A 12,067-nucleotide genomic window follows, 5' to 3' on the forward strand; every position below is an offset into this window, starting at 1 on the left:
AAGATCCAGTGTTTCTCCTTCATAGCACTTACCACAAGTGTAATTAAACAAAAGTATCATTACTTGTTTACTGTCTGTCTTCCAGATAGACTGTAAGTTCCAGGAGAGAAGAGACTATGCCTCTGTTGTCTACAGTGGTATACCCAGTGCCTAGCAGAGCACAGATATTGGTGTTCAACTAATGTGCATTGAGTGAACAATTGAATAATTTGAAAACCATTGATTATTGACTCAACTCACAAAATTGCTCAGAGAGTCTGGGCAAGGCAAAGGTCAGGTTGCTCTGGGCCTTATGGTTTCCAAATGCTCATTAAGTCAAAAAGGATCAAAAATATACCAAATATGGATGCACAAGACAGTGCACAAGGAACCAGTTCCAAGCCCAGTGAGGGCCCCAGGGCAGTGTAAACACCTACTCCATTTCCCATTGTGCCACTAAAAAATCCATTGCACTTTTATCTTCTCGTTTTGCATTCCAAGTCTTATTGTCCTGATCAGATCATTGTCTGCTTGTTTAGTTAGTGTCCTCTCTTTTAGCATCTCAAAGGATAAAATGAAAAGGAAACTGGACAAGTCAGAAGACCAAGGTTTTGCCACTCACCAGTTTTGTGACCTTGGGAAAGTCACTTGCAGCCCTTGAGGCTTCCTTATCTTTCCAATCAAACAAGTGGGCTACAAAATTCCTGACACCCTTTCCCATTCTGACATGCCCTCATCTTTGGCTTTTTTGTCATCAGCCCATGATAACTTCCCGTATAGGGTCCTTTCTCTCTTTCTCCTTTTCTTCCTCTTGGAACCCATATTTTGGTGCTGCTGCATGGGCTCAGTTCAGCTTGTACCTTCTAAGCTGTCCCATCAGCCTTAGCAAAGCATCTGATGATTATCCCATTCCCACCTCTAGCCCTTTATTGAGTTATCCCAGCAAGGACACTGAGAACCACCCTGGTAGGCTGAATGAATTTGCAAGCCTTAGGAAATGGCACAACTAAGAACCCTGAGCCAATACTGGGCCCACCTAGATAAGGAGGGGATGGCAGCTTGGAGGAGACTGCTGAGCATTCCAAAGAATACAGTTTCAATGATTGGGGTCAACCAGCAACAGGAGACATAGATAGAGGCGAAAGCTATCCTAGGTAATAATAGGACCTTGTAGTTTTGTATCACGTGCTTCTGCCTACTAGCACAAAACACTTTCACACCAGCAGGCAAAGGTGGAGAGGTCTAGGGCAGGCAGAGGGATTATTATCCCCAAATGGTTCACACAGTATATTGAACCATTAGACAGATAAAGCCAATAGCCCAAGGTCAAACAACTAGGCTTTCACAGGGTGGGAATTAGAGCAGAGTGTCCTAATCTTACCCGGGGGCTATTTCTGGTAGACTTTTGATGGAGCCTTTTGTTTATACCTTGGTTCTATCTTATCTTACCTGCCCAGGTAGCTAGCCTACTTTTTCCCTTGGGGATGAGTAGTAGGAAACTTGAGTGGCCCAGAGTGAGCTAGCTGGCCAGGCTGAGCTCAAAATCCAGCCTTCTTGACTTGGATGCTCTAAGCAGGACTCAGTGAGGTCAGTTCGTGGAATGCGGCCGCTGTTTGCATTTGGGAGGCACAGAAGAGCTTCCAGTGACAGCTGAGAATGCAGAGGCTCCAGGGCTGATAAACGTTGTAATTAACGTGCACATACCACCCTTTCATCTTCAAAGGCTTTCCTCGCATTAGCTAGTTATTCCTCCTGTCGCCACCACGAGTGAGGCATCACTTTTGTCTTCTCAGTTTGCAGCTGAAGAAACTGATGGGGAGAAGGGACCCTTTGCCAGGAAGTCTGGCCCTTGTTCAAACACAGGAGCTATCTGGATCCCAGCATCTAACTTCAAGTGGGTAAATGGGAAGACAGAATGGGAATGAATCCTAACAAAAGGCTCAAGTGACTAAACTCTGCCCTCTGGGCAATAGACTGCTTTTGTACTGTTCTGGAAGGAGATAGAGTCTATAGCATGGCTAGCTGGCCAGATTCTAGAATGGCTAAACTCCCAGAGGACTATACACACAACTCTCAGAAACATTAACAAAGAAAGCCTGCTGTTCTTCTACGGTGATGTCCATGTGATGCATGGGGGTCAAATCCTTCATACTGTGCCCATAGCAGACATCACTAATGGATCACAGCACTCTGTATACCTGAGCCAAGGTTTGACTTCTTAGCACAGCATTTTAGGAGGCCTCTAGGCAGTCAATGGGAAATGTTCCTTGAGCTAAAATCTATTTGTTATTGCCACAGTAGGTCGTGTTGGGATTCACTTAAATTGCCACTCTCTAACCCAGGCAAAGTTGCCAAAGTTCTTTCTCACTGTTGGAGCTGGCCTGCTTCTGAACTCTGTCTAGCACTGTCTGAGAGGGTGATTCATGAGAACTTCTGAGTTTCTGGGGCAGAAAAATTGGATCTTCTGCCAGTGGACAGTGCCACTGTTACTTGATTGCCTGGAATCTGTCTAACCTCGTCTCTCACTGTTCTTAACATGAATTCTCTTATCCAAGCATGCTGATCCCTCCCCCGGCCCCAGTCAAGCCATTCTTACTCCCCACTTTAAACTCCTGGCTCATGTTTTGCCCTTCCCTGGGTTTCTCTCTTCTCCCCTCTCTCTGTCCATCTTCTTTTCCACATTCAACTCATCCTCAAATTCCTTGAAGCCTTCACATACAATCGAGACGTCTGTTTTTCCTGATCTTCTGACACTTGGTTATGCTCTCTTGCATAATTCTTTCACCTGTTTAACTTTACTTCCACCAAACGGTAAGCTCCCTGAGGACAGAAACTAGGTCTTCCGCTTTCCTCATTTCTGTCCACAGTGCCAATACATTTTAAGGAAATTTTAAATTGGTCAGTTTGTCACCATCTTATAACTGGAGAGACAGAGGCAACCAACAAGGGAAGGACCTTGCCCACAGTCACCCTGTGACTAAGAGGGAGAACCTCTCCTGCCTACGAGTGGGTTCTCACTTCTAGAATACTGTGCCTGTATGATTAGCTGGAGAGACAGATGACAGAACTGTATCTGCAATAACCGAGGGCATTGCACAGGATGTGAGATCTGAGCACATCTGGGATTTTATTTCAACTAATGGTCAGTAGATTCCAGATGGATATAAAGTGAGCACAAGTAGGAGCTATAATCTGACCAAGGACATTCAGTGACTGATAGAATGCCAGAAACTAGCCTTATATTATAGCCTCTGACACACTTTGACAAACTCCTAAGTCGTGCAATCTCTATGATTTCCATTTTTTCTTTCTTTTTCCTGATAAAGAATTTCTCTGGTTTTATGATGAAAAGAAATTTTTACTGGGGGTCTGGAGGACTCTCAGAAGAAGCAGAAATTCACCATCTCACAGGCCTGCCTTGCTCAGTGCCTTGATTTGGGAGAAGATTATATATAATATTTTGTTTTGTCTTGCTTTTTTTCCCCTAGATTCTCAGGCTACCCTACTTGCCATAGGATACTAGTGCTCACCCTGTAAGTACTGCTTTGTCTGAATATTGTGATTAATTTTGTACCAACAAGTTGCAAGGGTTGCTTGTGGAAAACTGGCAAGTCCAAGGTGCTCATGAAGCTCTGAGAGTGAAGGGAAAAATTTTTCTCTCCTTCGGAGGTTGGTTTTTCTGGCCATGTGAAGCAATGTTTTTTAAAGTACAACATAAAGAGTACAGTGTTCAGATCCTGCAGGTAATCCCAGGACTGACTTCCTGCAGTTTCAGTTGTGTGACTGGGACATGTTGCTAAATTCTCTGGCCAGAGCTGCTTCATCTGCTCACCTTCCACATGGTCTAGAGGATTCTATGAAGTACTATGGGCAAAGCACTTTCTCCCTACGAGTCACTCTTGCCGATTGGAGTTCAAGCGTAATTGGGTCCATATGTTTATTTCTGGCATGGATTAATAATTCACTTTTGACATTTAATACAAATCAGGCATCAATTTTTTTTTGACACTGCATTATGGTGGTTTTATGTTATTCTTTCCATTAGCTTTTATGGGGCTTAGGTGTTAGTAAGCCCACAGAGTGACGAATTTATAGAACACGAGTCTGGAAAGGACTTCACAGATCAACTAGAATCCAACCGTCTCATTTTACATGTGGAAAAATAGAGGTAAATAGGGGTGAAATACTTTGCTTAGCAGCACATAGTGAATCAGTAATAAAGAGAAGTTAAGATATAATAATCATTTCTATTCTTGGGGTACCTTCTGTGAAATAAACATTTAGCTTTAGACATTATGTGCTAAGTATTATTCCAGACACTTAACAAGTGCAACTGCCCAAGCTCATGCTGCTGTTAAGTGGCAAGAGGGGAATTAACTGGTGTGTGGGTCCTCCTGTCTTGTTCCATTGTCTTTATACCTTCTAAATGACTCTCCTCAAAGCCAGACCTCCTCATTCTCATTATACCACACCAAGCATCTGATTATATGGAGGTGATTTTTAGTCTGGGGGGTTTTCAAACCATTGACTGAAAGAAACAACTGCCCTTTTATTCCTCTGGCATAGTGACCAAAAAGCCAACAATTTTTCTCTGAGGATTGTTGAGAACATGACTTTAAGGTTTGGGGTCTTTTTATACACAAGGCTAGATTTGGAAGTAAAGGTGTAGACAAAGAGGCAGTCAGACCTATAGGAAATCCAGATCCCCGTTCTACTGGACAAAATACAGTGAGCTGTAAACTTTCCCTGCCTTGTGTTACATTTCAAACCTCGAGAAAGAACTCTTTAGACTGAAGAGAGTGCAGAGAACAGAAATTTCAAGGGGGGAAGGGGGTTGAGGATTGCTACAAGCAGCAATGGAGAAAAATGAAAGAAGATTTGTATAAACCAGAAAGAAAAAAAAATGAAGAAAAAGAATTAGACAGAACCTATAAAAATCATGAAAAATAAGTAACAGAGATGGCTTTGCTAGCCAAGTCTAGAAACGTTATTAATTCAGTAAGCCATCCAAGTGTTTACTGAGTACCCACTATAATTGGGGAACTGTGCTGACTGCTCAGGGCTATTATGAATATGAAAATGTGTAGAGGGTGTGGGGTTTTCCCTAAGGAGCTTTTATGCTCACTGACAAAAGAGAAGAGATAGCCATTACATGCCATCTCTTAAACTTCCTCTTTTTAAATGGAGATGTGTTTGTGAGGTTTTTATGAATTTTCAGGGGGAACAATAGGAGAAAGTAAGTCACTTAAGGGAGTCTACAGGAATGTACCTGACCTCTAATGATATTGTAAAGACAACTAGTCTCACCACAGAGGATCCACTGCAAAAACAAACTCCTTAACAGGAGATTTCTTCCCCAAACTTTTATCCCCTCTGTGTGAGCAGCACTCTTGTGGGTTACCTGAATTCCCCTCCCCTTCTTGCAGGCTAATGTGGGCCCAGCAACTCACTGGTGGCTGCGGAGCTTACGTCAGCTGGTTTCCTGCAAGATGGTGCTTAGTTAGCTTTGTTGGATTCTGGTTTTTGGACTGGACACATTCAGCAGAGGCAACATCTCTGACTGGCATATAGTAGGTACTCATTTACAGCGTGCAAAGACTGGGGCTAGAAGCTTGGGCAGAAATGTCCTTCTAAGCCACAGGCAGGAGACCAGGTGTTGGATGCATGTAATTGTTTATTTCCCTGGCATCTTTTTTTTTTTTTTTTCTTTTTAGACTGAATTTTGCTCTTGTTGCCCAGGCTGGAGTGCAATGGCGTGATCTTGGCTCACCGCAACCTCCGCCTCCCGGGTTCAAGTGATTCTCCTGCCTCAGCCTCCTGAGTAGCTGAGATTACAGGCATGTGCCACCATGCCTGGTTAATTTTTTTGTATTTTTAGTAGAGATGGGGTTTCTCCTTGATGGTCAGGCTGGTCTCGAAGTCCCGACCTCAGGTGATCAGCCCGCCTCAGCCTCCCAAAGTGCTGGGGTTACAGACATGAGCTACCGTGCTCGGCCCTCTCCCTGGCATCTTAATGTGCATAATGGTGAACACTTACAAAGGGGCTTTACTGTTATCGTGCTACCATCTTGGAAAGGAAGTGGAAAAAGATGCTGCCTACTTCCATGATTGGTGTATGGGTCCTCCTAGAAGTCACTGCAGGCCTGTTTAAGTGTAAAGAGATACATTAAAATTGAAAAAAAAATTTAAAAAGTTTGGGGAAGGGGGCTGGAATCTGGGATGAGTCCCCATTCCCAGGAAAAGGCCTGTGTCCCTTCCGGTGGACTGAGCCAGATGTTCCCAGGGGGCGTTGCCTCCTCCCTTCCTGGGTGGCCTTTTTCTCAGTGAGGGGTACCCAGAGGAAACTCTCTTGCTCCCTGATGGGATGGTCACATGCTGGGCCAAATAGAAGCCTGGTCGTCTGGTTTAGGCTAGGGCTGGAGAGAAGGGCTATAGCCCACTTCCAGCTTTTGCCAAATTCCTTGTGCCCTGGATATGTACAACCCTACTCTTGACAGTCTCTTTTCTCAGAGTTTCCCTCCCTCCCTCATCCATTCTAGCCAGTAGAGAGAAGACCCTGGAACCAAGGTCCTGTAGGCTGAGGGCAAATATTTTGCTGCTATTTGATTATCTCATTTCCCAAAGTTCTAGATGATGGAGAACCACTAATCAGCCACCTTCACCTTTCATCCAGGTGACAAATAATGAAGTGATAATGAACAAACAACTCAATTCACATCCCTTTCAGCCCCACCCTATCCTAATGAACAAACAACTGAATTCACATCCCCGTCAGTCCTACCCTATCCTCAACTTTCCATCACATAGAAGAGAGTAGAGCTTCTGTTCAGAGATCGGAATGAATGAGTTAACTCAGAATATGCATTGGAAGAAGTTTCCATTACAACTTCCTCCTCCTTCATTTTTGCAATTCTAGCCCCTTTCTCTGACATCATGTTTAAAAGCTCTGTGGATGTTACGACCTCACCCACAACTAGATTCCCAAATGAAGTTTTTGAAAACAACTACAGTACTTCTAGGTACAATCGTCTGGATTTCTGGGGTGCCTCGACATCTTAATATATGAAGAGAAGCACTCTAATGTAGTGACAAAGAGCATGAACTCTGTAGCCAGGTGTGAGTTTGAATCCCAGCACCATCACTTATCAGCTACATGGCCTTGGGCAAGTTACTTCAATTATCTGTGCCTCAGTTTCCTCATAAGTAAAAGACAGATAATATCAGCACCACCTTCATGAGGTCAGTGTTTGGATTAAACAAGGCAGTATATAGGAAACAATTAGAATGGCGCTGGTACATGACCAACACTCTGTAAGTGTTTGCTATTATTACTAATAGTGGTGAGAGTTCTCAGAAACATAGAACTTATGCAAAGATGCAAACAGAAAAAGCATAAGAGCTCTCAAAAACAAATGAATTTTCAGGCGCTGCCAAAGGAGACTTGTAATGCCACAACAGCAGATACTCAAAATGACTGGTCTATGTGAATAATCTCTTCCCTAAACTCCAGAGTTTTGCAATTAACCTTTACTTTTAAAAGCTGAAGACCTGAAAGTTTCTGGGACCTGAGTTTTGCAAATCACCTCCTTGGTGACTCAGTTCCTCCCCACCCACCTGAGATCTGTCTGCCCACACTTGCACTTAGCAGGGACACTTGCCTCAGGAGGACACACCCAGGCAGCCAGTGCACCTCAAACTCGGGGAGATCTGGCTCTGCGAGTTTCCATCGTTTCCCACCCCCACAAGACCCACCCCCTCATTCTGTGTTTGTCTCCCTGTCTCTCAAGTCTAGCTGGGCAGACAATCTTCAGGAAAACAAAACCCGCCCCAGTTACGGGTAATTTCTGACATCACAAGCTCTGTAGAGAGGAGACACGGTTTGCCATTGCCAAAGTGGCTCCCTGTTGGATGTCAGGATTCCCTATGGCTTTGCCCCTGAAGAAGCTACAGTAGTATCTGGCCAGACGACAGCTTGATAATTGCCCAAAGAGACCAACAGAGAAGGCAAGAATCTCCTGTGTAGTACTTCTACTTCTGTCCTCTGCCACCGCCTTCCAGAAGCAGGCGTTGGGGCTGGAGGAGTGTGGGCCTCTCACCCAAGGATCTTAACCTCATATCAGTATCTCCAAAATAACTAGAACTCCAAGCTGGCTGCTGCTGGGGAGTGTTCTTGTTTTGAGGCTTAAATTTGGGGTTGGTGTCTTCATCTCATTGGCTCCCACTCCCTTCTCAGCCCAACTATCTAGTAACCCTGTCTTTAGCCAGATGTCCCCAGCGGTCACAGCAGGCAGCCAGCAAAGCCACAAACAAACAGATGGGTGAGCTCACTGTTTGGGGTAGACCAAACATGAGGCCTGTGGTGGGCAGTCAGTCAGCCAAGCGCCCGCCTCAGCCCTGTCCCGAGCAACACAGCCGTCACCACGGTTCTCACTTACACATAAATGTATTTGCACCTTAGCCATATTGACAGCATGCTTCCATATATATAGATATCATGACTTATATTCTAGACATTCATTGCAGTTCAACAGTTATGTGTCAATACTACTGGGATCTGGGCCCACAAAAGTGAATATGACTTGATGCCTGTTATCAGGGGACTCCCCCAGTGCTGCAGAAGACAGACAGGAGAAGATACATTAGAATTTGTTTTCTTGTGGTTATTTTCCCCTTTAAGGGGCATGAAAGTCTTTAGCATTCTTTGGCATCACCAATTCCCACCACACACATAGATCCATCAGGCACGTACTTACAGGCACACCTGCGATGTGTATATGTCCACATCCAGCAAACAAGAATCAAACACGTGGCTTATCTTTGTACGTCACATAGTGGGGCGATTGAGCAATGGAGAGAGGAGGAATATGAAAGACTTATCTCCAAAGTACACATGTCCTGGATCAAACATTAATTTAATTGACACCATCCTAGTTAAGGAGTTGTAAAGATGTGAATTTCTTTATGCAAAAAGCATTTTTAAAAAGTGTTTGACTTTCAATTACATGAAGTCATGCATTTATTTGTGGAAAAATATACAAACATTTAGTCAAAATATACACTATACGTCAATTGGTAGAGTGTTTGCATATTTGAGATCCTGACTGTCCTGGAAAATCTGGAACACACAATGACTGTATCCATGCCAGACCAGACTCCAGAACCACAAACTTTAGAAAGCACCCATTCTGGTTTACTCTGGCAAATCGGGCTTGCCTCCCAAACCCAGTTGGGCAGCCGTGGGGGGTACACTTAAAAAAATTCAACCTGCTAAGTGAGTGAAAAGTGGGATTCAAATTTAAGGTAGAAGGTATCAACCTACCCTGCCATTCTAAAGAATGCCTGCAACCTTCCCATTAAAGCAGGGACACAAAGGAAATTGAGTCATCGGCTTCTTGCTGTTCAAACCCCAGAATTTCTCTCTGAGGCAGAAAAAGATCCCCTTTGAAAACTACACGATGCCTGGTAGCATCTGCCACGTGCTTCAGCTCATTCTTTCACAAGAACCACTTCCCTTTCAGGCTCTTGGCTGGAGTGAGCTAAAGCGAAGGTGCTGGGGAAACACAAGTGCAGTTACTCTCTTACCCCCAGCCTCAGCCCCAGCCAGGAGGCAGTGCTGGGGAGGCCCAGGTGATCTCCAACCACCTCCTCTCCATCAGGGGACCCCAGCCTTGAAGCATCTGACACTGCAGGTGGATCCAAAACCTCACTTGGGTGGCCATGTGTCACCTAGAGCCACACAGTGGGTTTCAGTTCAAGACCCATGTCAGCCTCCTGCCAGGGGTCACACAACCTACTAATGAGATGTGAGGAGTGGGTCTCTGGGTCAGTGCATGTGAAATGCTTGCCAGGTCAGAGTGAGAGCTCCTGTAGTGCTGCTTTCTTAATATTCAGGCAGAGGGCATTGCCCTAACTTGTCTCGTAGACAAGCAACCACTTCTCCCTTTATTCCAAGCCTGCAAATGAGAGCATGTCTGGGAGGGCAGCTGGACTCTGATAAGGGAAGTGACTTATTTTAGTTCCAAATAACTTGGTTGGCATCTCTGATATCTGTGGCCATACCTGGGAAGACAGGCCAGGGCAGGGCAGCCAAGAGTCCACAGCCTGCCAGGGGTGGAGAGAGAAGCCACCCATGCGACACTTTACTTATGCTAACCACAGGAGACAGGGAGTGTGGGAGAGCCACGCACAGTTTTCAAAGTCCTCCAGACACGTAATGAATTGAAGGAGCATAAGCCCTGGAGTCTAACATGGGAGGATGTTAGATGGCAGGGAAATCCCAACTCTACTACTGGACCCTGGGGCAAGTCATGCCATCTCCACAAGTCTCGACCTCTTTATCTAGAAAATGTACTTAAGAGAGTGCTAGGTGTATAGGCCTGTTGGGAGGCTTAGATAAGATATCCTGTGCTACCCCCTGGCTTCATGTCTAGCATAGAGTCAGTGCTCACTGAGTGGTACTTCCCAGGGATTCGGGACTTAGGGCCCTGCTTTACATAGGACCATATGGTACCATAGCAGAGTGTCAGCTTTTGAAAATTCGGTGCTCCTAAGCATCTAGTGATGTTCCAGGAGGTGCTAGAAGCCCCAGGACAATACAGAAAATCTTTCTCAAACACCAACGCTGCTCTGTGGTCAAAAATATATGTCATTATTATTGCATTAAATTCAAATTGGGTATATTGTAAAGTAATATATAAAATTGTAATGACTGTGTAAGGTAGTATTTAAGGCGTGAAACAAATGTTGTTACCCCAGTAGACCACACCCTCCCCGCCCAGTGCAGGGGTTGGGGTTGAGGCTCCCACAGTCCTCATGATAGAGATATATGAGAGACCAATGAAAAATGCCCTGCCCTAATATCTTAACAAGTCTCAGAGAGGGGAAGTCACTAGTCCCTCTCTTTCAGGTTTTCTAAATGATCCTTAGAGTTCCCATCTCTGAGTCTATGACAATGAGTCAGGAAATAGTTCCTGAATGAATGGAAGGGAATCTGTCATAAACTAAGAATTCCATGCTGTCCAGCATCCCCTCCTTTGTGGGGAAATTTGGGAAAAAACAAATGGAACATTTTCCTTCTGGCTGCCAGCCTCCCACACACGGGCTTGTCACCATGCCTTTGCAGGAAGTAAGTGTCCAATGTGTGAATGGGGAATACCTCAATTAATCAATGCTAGCCCCAACAGAGATGAAACTTTGCCTCTTTGCTTCTTCACATGGGAAAACACAGCCAAAGTTCTAACTCCCCACAAGGGGTGGAGTCTCTAATGCTCAATTAGAGAGAAAGGAGCAGAAAGGTGTGTGCCAGCCCCAAGCCCCAGGACTCTCAGACGTTCACCTCTTTCTCAACACCAGGCATGCAATTCCCAAGCAAAGAGCCCCTCACCCACAGAGAAAAGGAGATGCGTGTGCATGAAGGACTCATCCCTGCTGGCCTCCACCAAGGGTCACTTTCTTCCTCCTGCACAGGACCCCTAATTCAAGATATCTGTCCCCCAACTCAGAGTTTCTGGGTCCAATGTCACTTAACTACATTTGTCCATTTCTCCACTTTTTGCTTTCCCATACAAAGACTGGATCCCTTCCTCTTCCCGAAAGCCTTGCTCCTTTCCAAAGTTTCCTCTTGGTTGTCCAGAGTCCACCACTCCCCAGAATGGGGCAACAAGAGCTCCTTTCCTTCCCCCTTCCTCCTTCTCCCTCCCGCCACCCACCCCATGCCCAGCCCCAAGCCCTGTGACAAAGTCATGTCTCCTTTCCAAGTCTCAGTTCCTGCCAAACAACTTTACAAGCACATGAAAGCGAGGGCCGGGGCAGTTATTGCTACTGGCACTTCATTGTGCTTCCTCTAAATGATGCTGCACAAAGAGGCCGTGGAAACTCGGGGCAGGAGGGAGCCTGCCGGTCTCTGGGAGAACCTCAAGGGTTAGGACGTGCCAAATATTTGGAGGTGGGGCCCTTTAGAAGAACCAGGGAGACAAGTTGGAAGGAGTCAGGAGTCAGAATGCCCAAAGACAAAGCAGAAGATGGCACTGGTAGGTAACATACAAATAAACTTCCCTAGAGGCCATAGGGAAACCACCAGGGCCCTCTT

The 12,067-nt window shown here is 45.3% G+C and overlaps 1 protein-coding gene across 10 annotated transcripts in view; it reads right to left on the reverse strand.

Annotated features, from left to right (window-relative positions):
- Positions 1 to 12,067, reverse strand: part of CD44 (CD44 molecule (Indian blood group)) — a 92,001-nt gene that overhangs the window by 77,333 nt on the left and 2,601 nt on the right. The window lies entirely within an intron of this gene.

The sequence above is a fragment of the Rhinopithecus roxellana genome, chromosome 15 (genome assembly GCF_007565055.1).
Source record: "Rhinopithecus roxellana isolate Shanxi Qingling chromosome 15, ASM756505v1, whole genome shotgun sequence".
Classification (NCBI taxonomy): Eukaryota; Metazoa; Chordata; class Mammalia; order Primates; family Cercopithecidae; genus Rhinopithecus; species Rhinopithecus roxellana.